General features: G+C 36.3%; 1 protein-coding gene across 5 annotated transcripts in view; it reads right to left on the bottom strand.

Annotated features, from left to right (window-relative positions):
* LOC106081269 (dual specificity calcium/calmodulin-dependent 3',5'-cyclic nucleotide phosphodiesterase 1) overlaps window positions 1-16,120 on the bottom strand; it is a 409,355-nt gene that overhangs the window by 262,287 nt on the left and 130,948 nt on the right. For 2 of the 5 annotated variants that reach the window (XM_059364691.1, XM_059364692.1), the window contains exon 1: window positions 11,489-12,061. The exons of 1 other annotated variant lie outside the window; for it this stretch is intronic. The gene's annotated coding sequence lies outside the window, so the exon portion shown is untranslated. Of the gene's footprint in view, window positions 1-11,488; window positions 12,064-16,120 lie in introns of those variants that run through there. 2 more of the 5 variants (XM_059364687.1, XM_059364689.1) reach the window with 2 other exon arrangements.

The following is a 16,120-nucleotide window of genomic DNA, read 5'->3' as shown; positions in this document are numbered from 1 at the left end:
GGGCTAAGCCCATCAAAGCCGCATTTATTGCCCGATTTTGGTGTAGTTTGGAACTGTTACTTGTATAAAGCTTCCCGGCTCCTGAACCTAATATGAATAAGATCGTCCTATATTTTGATAATAATATGGATAAAGTACAGCTATAATAAAATAGAATTATAATATATCCATGGTGGTGGGTATCAAAAGTTCGGCATATGCGTTTGTACTTGCTTATATTTTAGTACGTTTTTCGTTCCTTTTCTATAACATGACTATATATTCAAACATGACTGTATATTTACTTCGATTTCCTTATCATGTCTTTTGCAACAAAAAAGAATGTACCAAAGATACACTGTGTCGTGAGTGTAAATAATGTTAACGATGCCCTTTGGCGTTAATTATGCCTTTAACCGAAAGCGCTGCTTGTGCGATTTTCTTTAATCGCTCTTTAATAAAGTTTTTTTCCTCTGCCTGCACAACAAACGCAGCTAAATTGACTTCTTCTTCTTCTTCCTGTTCGTTTTTGGCGTAACTACCTGCCTGGCCATCGTAAATGGAGCTGGGCCCAAAAGCTGTTGATGATGATGATGATGATGATAATGATGATCACCATCAGTGACGTTGTTTTGTTGAACCTCTGTACTTTTGTGTAATATTTAATTTTTATGTCATCAGTTATGCTTGAAGCGGGACAGTGATTAATTCTTGTCATTGAAAAGAATTGGTTGTTAACATGAAACCTTGCACAGAGATAATATGTTTACAAAAGTTCAGCTTTGATGACTCCTTTAGGGAAGTAGTCTCATATATGAAAGGTTTCGCGGAATTTGATTAATTGGGTCAAGTTCAGACAGAGTACAACATTCAACTGCTTAAGAATGAAATATCGCAAATGAAAAAAAAAAATTTCTCTGAAATTATATCGAAACAAGTAAAAAATTGTTAAGTTCGGCTGGGCCGACCTTAAGATATCCACCACCTGGGGTATATATGTAAACCACCTTACGTCAAAATCCGGTGAAAAATGCAAACCTTACGCCCCATAGCAGCTATATCGAAATATGTTCCGATTTGGACCAAATACTAATAAATTAAAGTCATTGTTCAATTGTATATAACAAAATATTGAACTTTTTAGTAGCTATATCTAAAAATAAACCGCTCTGAACCATATACGACACGGATGTCGGAAAGCCTAACATAAGTCACCGTGCCAAATTTCAGTGAAATCTGATTATAAATACGCTTTTTATGCGGCCAAGACTTTAAATCGAGATATCGTTCTATATGGCAGCTATATCCAAATCTGGACCGTTTTGGGCCAAGTTGCAGAAAAATGTCGAAGAGCTTAACACAACTCACTGTCCCAAATTTCGGCGAAATCGGACCCAAAACCTTAAATGGAGATATCGGTCTATATGGCAGCTGTATTCAAATCTGGACCGATCTGGGTCAAATTGAAGAGGGTCTTCGGAGGGCCTAATACAACTCACTGTCTCAAATTTCAGCGACACCGGATAATAAATACGCATTTTATGGCCCCAAAACCTTAAACCGAGAGATCGATCTATATGGCAGCTATATCCAAATCTGGACCGATCTGTACCATATTGCAGAAGTATGTCAAGGGGCTTAACTTAACTCACTGTCCCAAAATTTCGACGACATCGGACAATAAATGCGCCTTTTATGGGCCTAAAGCCCTAAATCGGAGGATCGGTCTATATGACAGGTATATCCAAATCTGAATGGATCAGAGCCAACTTGAAAGAGGATGTCGAAAGGCCTAACAAAACTCACTGTCCAAAATTTTGGTAAAATCGGACAATAAATGCGCCTTTTATGGGCACAAGACCTTAAGTCGTGAGATCGGTCTGTATGGCAGCCTATCCAAATCTGCACCGATCTGCGCCAAATTGAAGAAGGATGGCAAGTGGCCTAACACAACTCACTGTCCCAAATTTCCGCAAAATCGAATATTAAATGTGGCTTTTATGGGCCCAAGACCCTAAATCGGCGGATCGGTCTATATGGCAGCTATATCCAAATCTGGACCGATCTGGGCCAAATTGAAGAAGCATGTCGAGTGGCTTAACACAACTGACTCTACCGAATTTCAGCAAAGTCGGATAATAAATGTGGCATTTATGGGCCTAAGTCCCAAAATCGGCGGATCGGTCTATATGGGGGCTATATGAAGATATAGTCCGATATAGTCCACCTTCGAACTTAACCTTCTTATGGTAAAAAAAAAATAATCTGTGGAAAATTTCAGCTCAATATCTCTATTTTTAAAGGCTGTAGCGTGATTTCAACAGACAGACGGACAGACAGACAGACAGACGGACATGGCTGGATCGTCTTAGATTTTTACGCTGATCAAGAATATATATACTGAAATGGATATTTAGATGTGTTTCAAACGGAATGACAAAATGAATATACCCCCATCCTTCGGAGGTGGGTATAAAAATATTAATGTTTTTTAAAGGTTATAAAAATAATTTTGGCATCTAGATGTACAAAACGTTGGTTCTAAAAGGCTATTTGTATACATATGCCAAGAAGTCAAATATGAGAATCGATTTTTATGCGAGCTACAGCCAAAAAAATCGATATGGCACATTCACAATGCTCATCTACATACATTGATAAGAAGTAGCTGTGGGGAATTTTAACTACATAGTTTCATTCTTCGGATGGATGGAAGCACACACTGTCAGATATGATGAGATTGGCTTATGTCTAGCTGGTGGGTATTTCAAACATGGATTTTCAATTATTTCCTAACTGACGTGCAAAGTATCCAACCCTAAGAGGATATTTGTTCCTGGCTTTTATCACTCTTTCATTTTTGCCTTCCTTAGAAGATTAAAAATTTTCAATCTGCTACAATCTTAAGTCTTCTTATGTCCTCAACTAGACATGGACCATAATTTTATCAGTTTTAACCTTTATATAAATCAGATAGGTATATGATATTGATTTTAAAATTTAAACGCTTGCTTATGAAACTATTAAAATGCCTATGGAATTAGATTTAATTGAATCCGTATATCCAACATCATTAGTTTCGTCCCATATTTTGTGTTATCAATAAAGACAAATCGGCTTTGACCACAACTACCACTTGAACACATTTAAGTAAATGTGTTCGTATGTGAGTGTGCGTGCATGCTTAGGTCACAGTTGCCTTAGACCACTTTATGGAAACATTTAGGAGCAGACACGTAAACCGCAAATTGATATGGCTGTTCATATCTCAACATTGGAATGGTCTCAAATGGGCTTTTAGTTATTGTTTTACTCTGTAGGCTGTGGCTGCTGAACAAGCCATGGGTCTTTTAATAAAAAAACAACCCCAAAACCACAGTACAAATGTAAGCGACATAAATATAGGCTATGGAAATGGATCCAATAAAGACCCACGATTGATAATAAAAGGGGTTTGAAACGTGGGGGTTCTAGAAATTGCTTATCAGAGACCAGAATATTGTTATCATCATCGTCATTGTCACCGTATTACAAAGAGGTCTCGTGTATAGGGCTTGATGGAAAATCGTTCATCATTTGCATGTAAGGGAACGAATCGTCAAAGGGAAATCCATTTCCTAATCCCAACAGGCACACACACACAAACATACACACACACACACAATACTCAACGAGTGTCCTATTCATACTAATGCAAGTTTCTTCCCAAAGCCACCCGTAAAACATGAAAATCGTATTTAAAACTTCCATAAGATCGAACGATTCAAAGAGACATCAATCACAGTCACCATCGCGCATTCTGATGCGGTTATTAAAAAATAATAAAATGATAATAAAACTTTTTTTTCGTTTTGCCCTGTGCCACAAACAAAGATTTTCCGTTTTATCCATTCAAGTGAGACGATGTGGATGGAGGGGGTGTAGATTATGGGCAACCTCGTATTTATTTTCCCACATTGATGCAATGGAAACAAAATGTTATTGTTATTGTTTTGTCTCTTTTTGATTTTTATTTGGGAAAATAAAAAAATGCATAAATAATTATGTTTTCATTACATAGCAATGTAAAATGCAAATGAAAGAATAAAACAATAAAACTTAAATATGCTATTTGGGCCAAATGTCAGCTGAGGGTTGAAGTGTGAGGGGGATATTAAATAGAAAAATTCTGGAAAAAAATTTACGATTTCCCATGCCGACATATTCGTAGCTGTAAAGAAAACTTATGTTTCAAAGGAACTCATTTTTTTTGTCCATAAGAAGATTAAGTTCGAAGATGGGCTATATCGGCATATATCTTGATATATCTTGATATAGATCCCATATAGACCGATCCGCCGATTTAGGGTCTTAGGCCCATAAAAGCCACATTTAATATCCGATTTTGCCAAAATTTGGGACAGTAAGTTGCGTTAGGCCCCTCGATATCTTTTTGCAATTTGACTTAGATCGGTCTAGATTTGGATATAGCTGCCATATAGACCGATCTCTCGATTTAATGTCTTGGGCCCATAAGAGGCGTATTTATTTCCGATTTTGCCAAAAATTTGGGACAGTAAGTTGTATTGGTCCCCTTGACATCTTTTATCAATTTGGCTCAGATTGGTCCAGATTTGGATATAGCTGCCATATAGACCGATCTTTCGATATAAGGTTTTGGGCCCATAAAAAGCGCATTTATTGTCAGATTTTGCTGAAATTTGGGGCAGTGGGTTGTGTTAGGCTCCTTGAGATCTTTTTGCAATTTGGCCCAGATCGGTTCAGATTTGGATATAGCTGCCATATAGACCGATCTCTCGATATAATGTTTTAGGCCTATAAAAAGCGCATTTATTGTCCGATTCCACTTAAATCTGGGACAGTGAGTTATGTTAGGCCCTTCGAAAGCCCTCTTCAATTTGGCCCAGATCGATTCAGATTTGGATATAGCTGCCATACAGACCGATCTCTGAACTTAAAATCTTGGCCCCATAAGAAGCACATTTATAATCCGCTATATATATTTATAATAAAACCCTGTCCACCAATGTCGCTTCTTAAGGCCTGGAATAAATGTAAACTGAGTTAATTAAAGATTCTGCATTAATGAGTTCTAAGATTCGGCCTCGTGGTTTTACCTATTTTATATACTCTCTACTAACCATACCATTCACTTGTTGAACTTAAATGTCCGATTACCCGTGACAAATATGTTAAATAAATAAAACACTTTTGCGCTCTTACTCGATAAGTTGGCAAATAAATATTAAAAAAAATTAAATGTTTTACACATTGCACGCTAAGTGTTTTAACTTCATTATCGTATTAAATACTACATCTGGGAAGAGGTAAATATTTAAAGTATACAACAGTAATAATATTACAAGTGCAGAAATGGTTTGGACGAGAGATCCAGATGGGCTACTCCATACTGAATATAACCCCCCAAAGAATCTGTAGCACCCCAGAATTTTCATCAATATTTATATACTAAAGTGTCCCAAAAAACAAAACTAATTTTTTGAAGCACACACCATCTATTTTTTCCCTTTAAATCCCAATAAGCAAAAAATGAAATATTACGGCGGTCGGTTAACGACAACCCGTGCCGCCACAAAATCCAAAGTTGGATGTAGTGCTTTCTAATGAACCTAGTTGAGTAGTTAAGGTCCCAGCATGAAATTGGTAAACTAATTTCGTCATTTTGTTTGTAACACCTCGAAATATTCGTCTAAGACCCTATAAAGTAACGGTTCATAACCTGATATAGCTGCCACATTAGTCGATCTTGGGTCTGAACTTCTTCAGCCTCTAGAGGGCGTAATTCTCATTCGATTTGGCAGAAATACAACGGCTTCTCCCATGACCTTCATCATACGTGTCCAATATGGTCTGAATCGATCTATAGCTTGATACAGCTCCCATATGAACCGATCTCCCGATTTTGCTTCTTGTTTTGTAACTGAAGTGGATATAGCATTATTTATCCAAGCATCACTTTTTAAGACCAGAGACAAACGCTATAATTTTGATAAAAATCGGTTCATATTTAGATATAGCTCCCATAAATAAACTTAAATGGTCGTAGCAGTCTCAGTCGATCGATACCCTATTCAGCTAAAGTAGTGTTTCTAGGTAAAGTAAAATCCCCCAATGGATTCAATTTTCCAATTTTGAATGTCGTTGCGGCTCGTGTTATCAGTAACCGATCGTCAAGATATTGCATATCGTCAAGACCGTCAAATACGTTATATTCCACTGTGAAATTTTGATTCTAAAAGTGAACAGTAGTGAGAAAAATGTTTACCAATAAGCTGCCGAGAGAGAAAAATTCATGACTTCTCCTTGGCGATGTAGGCATTTTTCGGAATGGAAATTTCGAATCAAAATGCCATTTAAACCTGCCTAAGGTTAGTCTGCCATTAGACTCACTTATACGTTTTCATCCATTGTGATGACACAGGAATAGAAGAAGGAAAATGCCTGCCAGTTCTTACCGTTGAACCATCCAGATCGCTGTATTTGCCGTAATAACAACACTTGTTAAATATTTCCTTAAACAATGGGAATTTTAAAAGATTCAGCATGGGACGAGGTTACCCGAATTTCGGGACTTCATTTGTAACACCTCCAAATATTGGTGTAAGACCCTAAAAAAATTTTCGATCGCCATGACATTTAAAAGCACACTAACATTTTATTGAGTATTGGCAGCTCAAAATTTCGCACTTCTTATTGATGTGGATCAGTTGGGATAGCAAATGAGCCAAATCTGAACCGATCTTCCTTTTTGACATGGATTAGACGATCATTAGAACCGACTTGTGCTATCGACTTTGGCGACTTTTGCTCTTGATCATTTGAAATTGTTAGGCTCATACCTTTTAAATTTCTGAAAACGAAAAATGGCGTATGTAAATAACTTTTTCTATTAAAAATCGACAAAAAGCACTGGCAGCATAAGTTCTTAGTTTTCTGAAAAAAAGGCTTAAGGCCTTTTAGTAAATACAGTGCTTGATTTCTTTCGTGAAAGAATTCTTATTATTGTATTCTTATAAGAAAGAAAACAAAAAAATTTGTTAAATTTTTTCTGTTTGGATCGTACCTCACCCCTCAGGGAAATTGTCTAGCTACGCCAATGGTCTGTCTTATCACAATAAATAATACAATATATGAAGGGATATTGTATGAGTTTCACAAATCGATAGCTTTTATCGTGTAGTGTCTCATACGTTCATTTTTTACATTCCTTACATAGGGTAGTCGTTTTTTTGTATCGTTAATAAAGATGGTGGTTATAATTATTACATCTATTTTGTGTTGTTGGTTTAGTTGCCAGTTTTTGAAAATTTTGTTGTCGATAAAACCTAACACCGTATAACTGTGACCTAGCTATTACGAAAATATTTTTTTTTATCTGTATTGAAAACAGTTTATGAGTAACGACTTTTGTTCGCAATAAATAAGTTTAGCGCAAAACGCATACATATGGAGTTAAGTCATTTTTTATAAGTAGAGGCTAAAATTGGTTACTGCAATTCTTTAGAAAAATAGTATTTATGAGTATCGTATAATGCCAACAATGTTTCGATTTTAGGCTTTAGATCATTAACTTTAGTAAAAAAAGTAAATTTTATGAGCTCAGAAAGATAAATTAATATATTGGTACAGCATCATGATCTAATCCTAGGTTCAATACGATTGACTTATCACAAGTGCATCAAGTTCTTTAAAATCAAGCTTTATAAAATCAATATTTTCATAACAAATTTTCACAGCCTGTTTCACTTATTTAATTGCTTCCTTTCAATCGCATGTTATCAGACAAACAGCTGATTGGCATTCCAATAAGAATCAGAAAAACGACTAATCTGGTGAGTGGCAAAGCGAAAGAAGACGTAAACAATTTGCTTTGTAATCGGATTTCACTTTGGGTGTATTGGCGTCAATTAGAAGAAGACAAGTGTCAAATATGATCACTTGCATTTTGGCTTTTGTGAGATGATAAAATAAGAAAATCTTAACATATCTTGATGAAATTTGAAACACTTATTGATAGGAGTTTATTTAAATATCTTGGAGGCGGTTGGAACGCTATTCTATGTTCGGCTAGTGGAACAGATATTCAGTCATAGCCAATTAAAGTAAATTAAAGTAATGGTTTGAGGGCAATTCGAGAACATTTACGCGATTTTTTCGCCAAATGTACGTTTTTTTCAAACAGTCGATCTGTTCCCATTTCGTGTCACTCACGAAACATAAGGCTATGCGAATAATTATATACTCGCTAGTGAAATCTGTACTCACTCGAAGAGTGAGTGACTACATTCTTTCTCACAGCCTTTCACTCAGCTTAGTGAAACAGGCCCTTAATGTTTTCCCTCACTTGTGCTATATATTCTCTGTATAACTTGCACACTGTTCTTTGATACTGCCTTGTTTTTCATCCGGAGCCTTAACTCTATAGGACTATAGTCTTATATAGTCCGTGAAGTTTCTGTGATATTCACACGGAGTGTTGGATTACACCTCCTATACACAAACTAAGTATTGCTTCCTGGAGCTTCTAGAATGTGTTTTTAAATTGTTTAAACATTTAGTCTTTGTTAGTTATTTAATGCCATTGGACATGCGCCACCCTCGTTGTTTAAATCCACAACCATGTAACACCTCGAAATGTCGGTCTGGGACCCCATAAAGTATATTTATTTTTGTTCGTTCAAATTTGTTCAAATTCAATCTAGCCATGTCTGTCTATGGAAATCATGATAGCGGCCGAACGAATAAACATATCCGCTTAAAATTTGATGTAAGTCATAGGGTATTGCATATGGGTTCAGATTTGGATAAAGCTCCCATATATATTGATATTTCGAATTGATTTCTTGATCTCCTAGAATCTGCAATAATTAAACGATTGGGCTGAATTTTTGTTCATAGAGATCTCTCAAAAACACGTGAGGTACTATGCCATGCAAAAATTCTCTTCAAAGAGGTGTCGCACTGCGACACGCCGTTCGGGCTCGGCTATAAAAAGGAGGCCCCTTATCATTGAGCTTAAACTTGAATCAGACTGCACTCATTGATATGCGAGAAGTTTGCCCCTGTTCCTTAGTGGAATGTCATGGGCAAAATTTGCAATATGAGGTTTCAGGTCAATTAGGTTCTGGGTAAGCTGGGACCTACTCAGTCTACTGATTTTAATTCTTGTAAGTTTCTCTTTCGAATGGCAGACATTCTGTCTGTGGTAAATTACACTTCTTCCGTACTACACATGCTTTTGATCATCTGTTGCAAGTGTATTGATGGCTTCGAACGCTAAGACAACGGCAATAGCTTATGATTTTAATCCTAAAGAACATTTATGGGGAGACATTAAAATAAGGTTATAGAGAACCGACTGCCGAATGCTGAGAGAATCCATTGAATGCTATCCTAGGATCAGGAGATTCCAGAATCTTATTGAGACTTCATGCATTATAGATGCGCGGCAGTCAATAAAAAAGAGGTTATTACTCCAGGCAGAGAAATAATTTAGTTTTTATTAATTTATTTTCTACCTGTGTACTATTTGCTTTAAAAGTATTGCTTTTTATATCAATACTCTAAAATTTTCTATAATTTTTAACAGCGAATTTTGGGAAAAAAACTATTCAATAAAATATTTCAAATTATTGCAGATTTAGTTCAATAATTTATTACTAAGAAATTTGCAGAATTCGTTAAAAAAATATCTTACTTAAAATCTTACTTAAAAATTAAAAAGGCGCTGAGTTCGGCCGGGCCGATCTTTGGATACCCACCACCTTGGGTATATATGTAAACCACCTTTCGTCAAAATCCGGCGAAAATGCATACCTTATGCCCCATAGCAGCTATATCGAAATATGTTCCGATTTGGACCAAATACTAATAAGTACAAGTCATTGTTCATTGGGCATAACAAAATATTGATCTTTTTAGTAGTTATATCTAAATATAAACCGATCTGAACCATATATGGCACGGATGTCGGAAAGCCCAACATAAGTCAATGTGTCAAATTTCAGTGGAATCGGATTATAAATGCGCCTTTTATGGGGCCAATTCTAAAAATCGATATATCGGTCTATATGGCAGCTATATCCAAATATGGACCAATTTAGGGCAAGTTGCAGAAAACTGTCGAAGAGCCTAACACAACCCACTGTCCCAAAATTTCGGCGAAAGCGGACAACAAATGCGCCTTTTATGGCCCCAAAACCTTAAATCGAGAGATCGGTCGATATGGCAACTATTGGGTTGCCCAAAAAGTAATTGCGGATTTTTCATATAGTCGGCGTTGACAAATTTCTTCACAGCTTGTGACTCTGTAATTGCATTCTTTCTTCTGTCAGTTATCAACTGTTACTTTTAGCTTGCTTTAGAAACAAAGTGTAAAAAAAGTATATTTGATTAAAGTTCATTCTAAGTTTTATTAAAAATGCATTTACTTTCTTTTAACAAATCCGCAATTACTTTTTGGGCAACCCAATATATCTATATACCACTGTCCCAAAATTCGCTGTCCCAAATTTCGGCGATATCGGACAATAAATGCGTCTTTTATGGGCTCAAACCTTTAAATCCAGAGATCGGTCTATTTGGCGGCTATATCCAAACCTGGACCGATCTGACCCAAATTACAGAAAGATATCAAGGGGCCTAACGCAATCCTTTGTCCCAAATTTCACCAAAATCGGATAATATATGTGGCTTTTATGGGCCCATATTGACCGATCGGCAGATCGGTCAATATGGGAGCTGTATCCAAATCTGGACCGATCCGAGCCAAATTGAAGAAAGATGCCGAAGGGCTTAACGCAACTCACTGTCCCAAATTTAAGCAAAATCGCATAATAAATGTGGCTTGTCAAGATATATGTCAAGATATAATCCGATATAGCCCATCTTCGAACTTAGCCTGCTTATGGACAAAAAAAAGAATCTGTGCAAAGTTTCAGCTCAATATCTATATTATTAAAGACTGTAGCGGCTAGATCGTCTCAGATTTTTACGCTGATCAAGAATATATATACTTAATAGGGGCGGAAATGGATATTTCGATGTGTTGCAAACGGAATGACAAAATGAATATACCTCCATGCTTCGGTGGTGGGTATAAAAATATTTATTTGTCTAAGATTATCTTGATCTCAATTGTATATGTTTAAAAATCTGCATACAACAACCGATACCAAGAGTAACATAACACATTTTCTAAAATCGTTTTTGACTATAATTCCGCCATAAAATGTTGCTATGTCCCAAAAAAGAAAGAATTTGGACATCGCCACCCACCCACATGTCTTACAAAAGATGCACACAATCTATAATAAAAAAAATAACGCAACCAAAATACATTGCTTTGTTCATTTGAGTTCATAGTCAAAAACTCTTAAATTTGTTTTCATAAAAAAACGAAATGTAGTTGCGAACTCTGGTGCATGTAAAACTGAGTAGTGTTTGCATAATGTCACTATTAAGTGAAAAAAATATAAAAAATACCTACGACTGATAAAAACTCAAACCACAAGTGAAAATAGTTGCATGAGAAATAAATGAATTTATAAAACACACATACACACACACACACCGAACACACAAACACTTTGTTATTGTTTACTTTGGGACAACAATAATAACAACAATCAGAATTGAAATGAAATATTCTGATGGTAATTGCACAAACAAATTTTTGGTACCACTTTTTTTTTAATTTTTGCTTAATATTATTTGTTGTTGTTTTTTTCGGGTCGGTTAATATTTATTATCTTTTTTATGACTTTTGAGGAGATGATATACTTTTCTGTTTAAATTAACATTTTCTTTTGATTATACGAATTTTTGTTTGATTCTTATTTTTTGCTGGAATTTTTGGTCTGGTTTAGACTTTTGAATTTTCGATTGTTGTTTTTATTTTTTTTTTTTTATCGAAGATTCATAAACATCGCTATATGCACATACATATTTATGTACGTATACATATTCAATGTTTCAAATATTTTATATGATTTTGTTGGAATTGAATTTATTACTATTGTTTAGCATTAAGTCATGCGATTTTGTTTGTTTATTTCATTCCGTTTTCGATTCCGATACGAGCGATACGACTACGTTATGGATTTTTGTTTATTTTATTTGTTTTTATTCGTTTTGTTGTGGTTGTTGTTTATACGCGTTCCAGAGAAACACCGCCGTCACTCGCGACACCGCCGTTCACTATGCTTAGGCCGTCAGACTGGCTGGCTGCTGCAAAAGTGCGATGCGAAATGCTGAGCGTTCTCGATGAGCAAAAGTGCAAGTGCTGGTGAGAGTTTTAGCGGTGCGCTTTGCCAGCAAATGCAACAACAAAAGCAGTTTACGCGACGTTAACGCGACGAAGGCTTTGATTTGCGTTCTTTCTGAGGTAACCGTTAAAAACGTCCGCACGTTTTGCCTTCATGGGATAAACTGGATTTTCGGAGTTTGCCAAAACGTAGAAGCGAAAAGACAACAAACAGAAAACGAAAACATTCAGGCACACTCGTGCGCACACATACACAGAGACACTTAGAAGCTCAGCAAACAGTGCGACCCATGAACGTTGTCGTACAGACATATCTGAGAATGTCTGTACTGAAAACAGGCGCAGCAGCAGCCGCAGCAGCGACTACAGAAAAGACTGTTCTGTAGAAGCAGACAACGAAGAGCAGCAGCATGCAGACAACATGAGCCGAGGCAACCAAATGACAACCGTAACCAGCGTCAGCACGCAACGCAGAGAGTGCGAGATATGGACACATTCACATGGGCTCCGATATCAAAGGGATGGCAAGCAAAACCACAACAGCCACCCACCGCCTGAGAGTGGGGGGAGTGGGAGATGGTATTCACCTGACCACTCAGCAGATGATGGATTCGTACAGATTTGACATGGGCTATTGGGAGAAGAACTTCTGCCAACTTGATTGTCTGCAGACGCTTAACAGACAATACACTTATCCACACCCCCACCCCCACACTACACTAAGGGCTCTCCCACTAAGTGTAAAGGCGACGTTTGTTTTGATTATGGTTCGTGATTTGAATGGAGATATTTATGCCATTTGTCATCTCTCAACACTTAGGAAAAGTCTTTTGTTATGACGGCTAAAAATAAATTTTCATATAACCCAAAACACGCAAATTTGGTATCCAAAAATTTCCTCATATATTTTTTTTTTGTTTTAAATAAAGCATGCAGTTGCTTTCGTTTTCATTTGGCTAGCTTCCACAGACACAAAAACATGTATATGAATGTGTGTGTCTGCATGGCCCCTTGCACAAGAATCTGAGAATGTTTACATTTGCAGCCGTGCTCATCACATCAGAGAGCATTGAGAATAATGAAGAAAATAAATCACGTCACAGACCATCATTTGCTTTTCTACTCAAGGAATAGCTCTCTTTTTGTGGGGTTTTACTCGCATGAAACACATGTGAGTTTAGAAGTGCTGTTAAGTTGTAGCTTTTGGAGGTTCCAATGTTAAGTTGCTACACAGAACGACTGCAAAAAAAGCTTTTAACATTACACTGAAAGAAATAAATTGTGCATAGGAGAAAAAAAATCTTAAAAAATTCTGAAATCATAAAAATTATGTACAAGAATTTAAATTAAAAAATATATTTACCTTTAACGCATTATAGTCGCTTATTAAAGAAGCTTAAAAAATTACTAGCAAAATGTGTTAATTTCTGCCGGGCCGAGTCTTGGGAATCCATAACCATGGATTCTGCAAAAAATTTCCACAAATGAATTCAGTTGAAGACATATGTGTATTTTACGTACCAAGTTTATAATGATCAGCCAAAAATTTAAATCTAGGGGCCGTAGAAGAGTAATCGACCGATCGCTTTATATGGAAGCTATATCACGTTATAGACCGATGTGACCGTACATGGTACAGTTTTTGAAAGTCAAATCAAAACACACCGTGCAAAATTTCAGCCACATCGAATAACATATACGGCCTCCAGGTGATCAAGGTGTCAAATAAGGAGATAGGTTTACATGGGGCTGTATCAGTTTATTGACAGATTTGAACCGTACTGGTCATAGTTGTTGAAAGTGAAATGAGTCAGTTTACAACTTTTTGGCTGTTCTTGTGTGAATTATCGTCCTTAGATTAGAATCAACATAAGATTTGGCGCTAGGTTTTGGGTTGCTGAATTTTCACCATAACAGGATTGGGGGTATACTACTTTAGTCATTACGTTTGTGACTTCTTAAAATATTGATCTGCGAACTCACAACGTACATTTTCTGGATCGTCTTGACATTTTAAGTCGATCTAGCGGTGCCCGGAAAAGCTAGCCGCTTCTAATTCCGCACGTAGACTTCTCGTTGATGTAGGTCATTGGGGTTTGCAAATGGCCCATATCGGTTCATATTTGGATATAGTTTCCATATAGATCACCTGATTGCACTTCTTAAGTCCCTACAAAATCTAAGACGATTTAGCCATATCCGTCCATTTGTCTTGTGAAATCACGATACAGTCTTTGAAAAGAGAGATATTGAGTTGAAAACTGCACAGTTTTTTTGTTCTATAGGCAGATTAAGCTTGAAGATGGGCTATATCGGACTATATTTCATATAGCCCCCATATATACAGATCACCAGATTGAAGTTCTTGGGTCCTAAAAGCATGTTTATTACTCGATTTCGCTGAAATTTGACACAGATGGCTGTGTAAGGTTCTTGAACATTCGTGTTCTATATGACCCAGATCGGTCTTTAATTATTGAACAAAAAAATAAAAAAAAAACATGGTTACTTCTGTCGAAGACTGAACCTGATTATTCGTAAACCTGTTGATTTTTGAGCGGTGAACTTAAATTGCAAATTAAATTTTATTTAATTCACTAGTGCTCGTTATGGTGCTACTCATTCATATGCTTTATTGCAATATTCGTTTCGTAAATTAAAGCATTAGACATCGTTGTAATCCACAATACATATTTTGTCCTCAATTCAGAAAATGGGACATTGAGCAGATACAGAAAAACACCTACAAATCGTCCATGACGTCATCTTCACTGTCTTCAAAGGGTGCTAAGGATTATATTCATATCAAATTTTTGAATTTTTTCTCTCTTTATTATACCCACCACCGTAGGATAGGGGGTATATTAGTTTAGTCATTCCGTTTGCAACACATCGAAATATCAATTTCCGATCCTACAAAGTATATATATTTCGTATCGTCGTAAAATTCTAAAACGATTTAACGATGTCCGTGTGTCTGCCCATTTATCAGTCTGTCTGTTGTAATCACTCTACAGACTTCAAAAATTGAGATATTGAGCTGAAATTTGAGCTGATGCACGCTGGTTAAGTTCTTGAACTCGCCAAATCGGACCATATTTGGATATAGCTGCTATAAAGACCGATTTTCCGATAAAGGGTCTATTGCCCATAAATGCTTTATTTTTCACCCGATTTCGCTGAAATTTGAAACAGTGAGTAGTTTTAGGCCTCCCGACATCTGACCCAAATATTTCAGATCGCACTATATTTAGATATAGCTGCCATATAGACCGACCTGCCGATAGGGGGTGAAGATTATAAAATCTCTATTTTTTGCCCGATTTCACTGAAATTTGAAACAGTTGGTTAATTTAAGACTCCTTACATCTGAACTAAATATGAATCAAATCGGACTATATTTAGGTATAGCTGTCGTATAGACCGATCTGCAGATAAAGGGTCTAAAGCCCATAAAAGCTTTATTTTTTATTCGATTTCGCTGAAATTTAAAACAGTGAGTAGTTCTACTCCTCCTTATAAAAAAGACCCACATATGGTTCAGACTGGACTGGCTGAACTTAATGCCTTTTTACTTGTTTTTATTTGGAGAAGCTCATATTGTTCCCAACAATTTTGTTAGCCATTAATGAGGTCGTGGCAGCCAAAATATTGAAAAAATCAATTTTTAAATAGTACTATTTGCATTGTTAAAAATCAAGTATAACTTCACGTTTAATGGACCTGTGTATGTGTGAGAATCTTTAATTTTGTATTACTTCTTATACTTCTATCCGATTTTATATCCGGCAATATAAAAGTGAATTTCTCAAAAAAGTAATTTTTTCTACCGTCACTAATACAAATTAAAACCGA

Source organism: Stomoxys calcitrans, chromosome 3 (assembly GCF_963082655.1).
Source record: "Stomoxys calcitrans chromosome 3, idStoCalc2.1, whole genome shotgun sequence".
NCBI classification, from domain to species: Eukaryota; Metazoa; Arthropoda; class Insecta; order Diptera; family Muscidae; genus Stomoxys; species Stomoxys calcitrans.
Note: the sequence above shows the minus strand (reverse complement) of the source record. Positions and strands in the feature narration are given on the sequence as shown.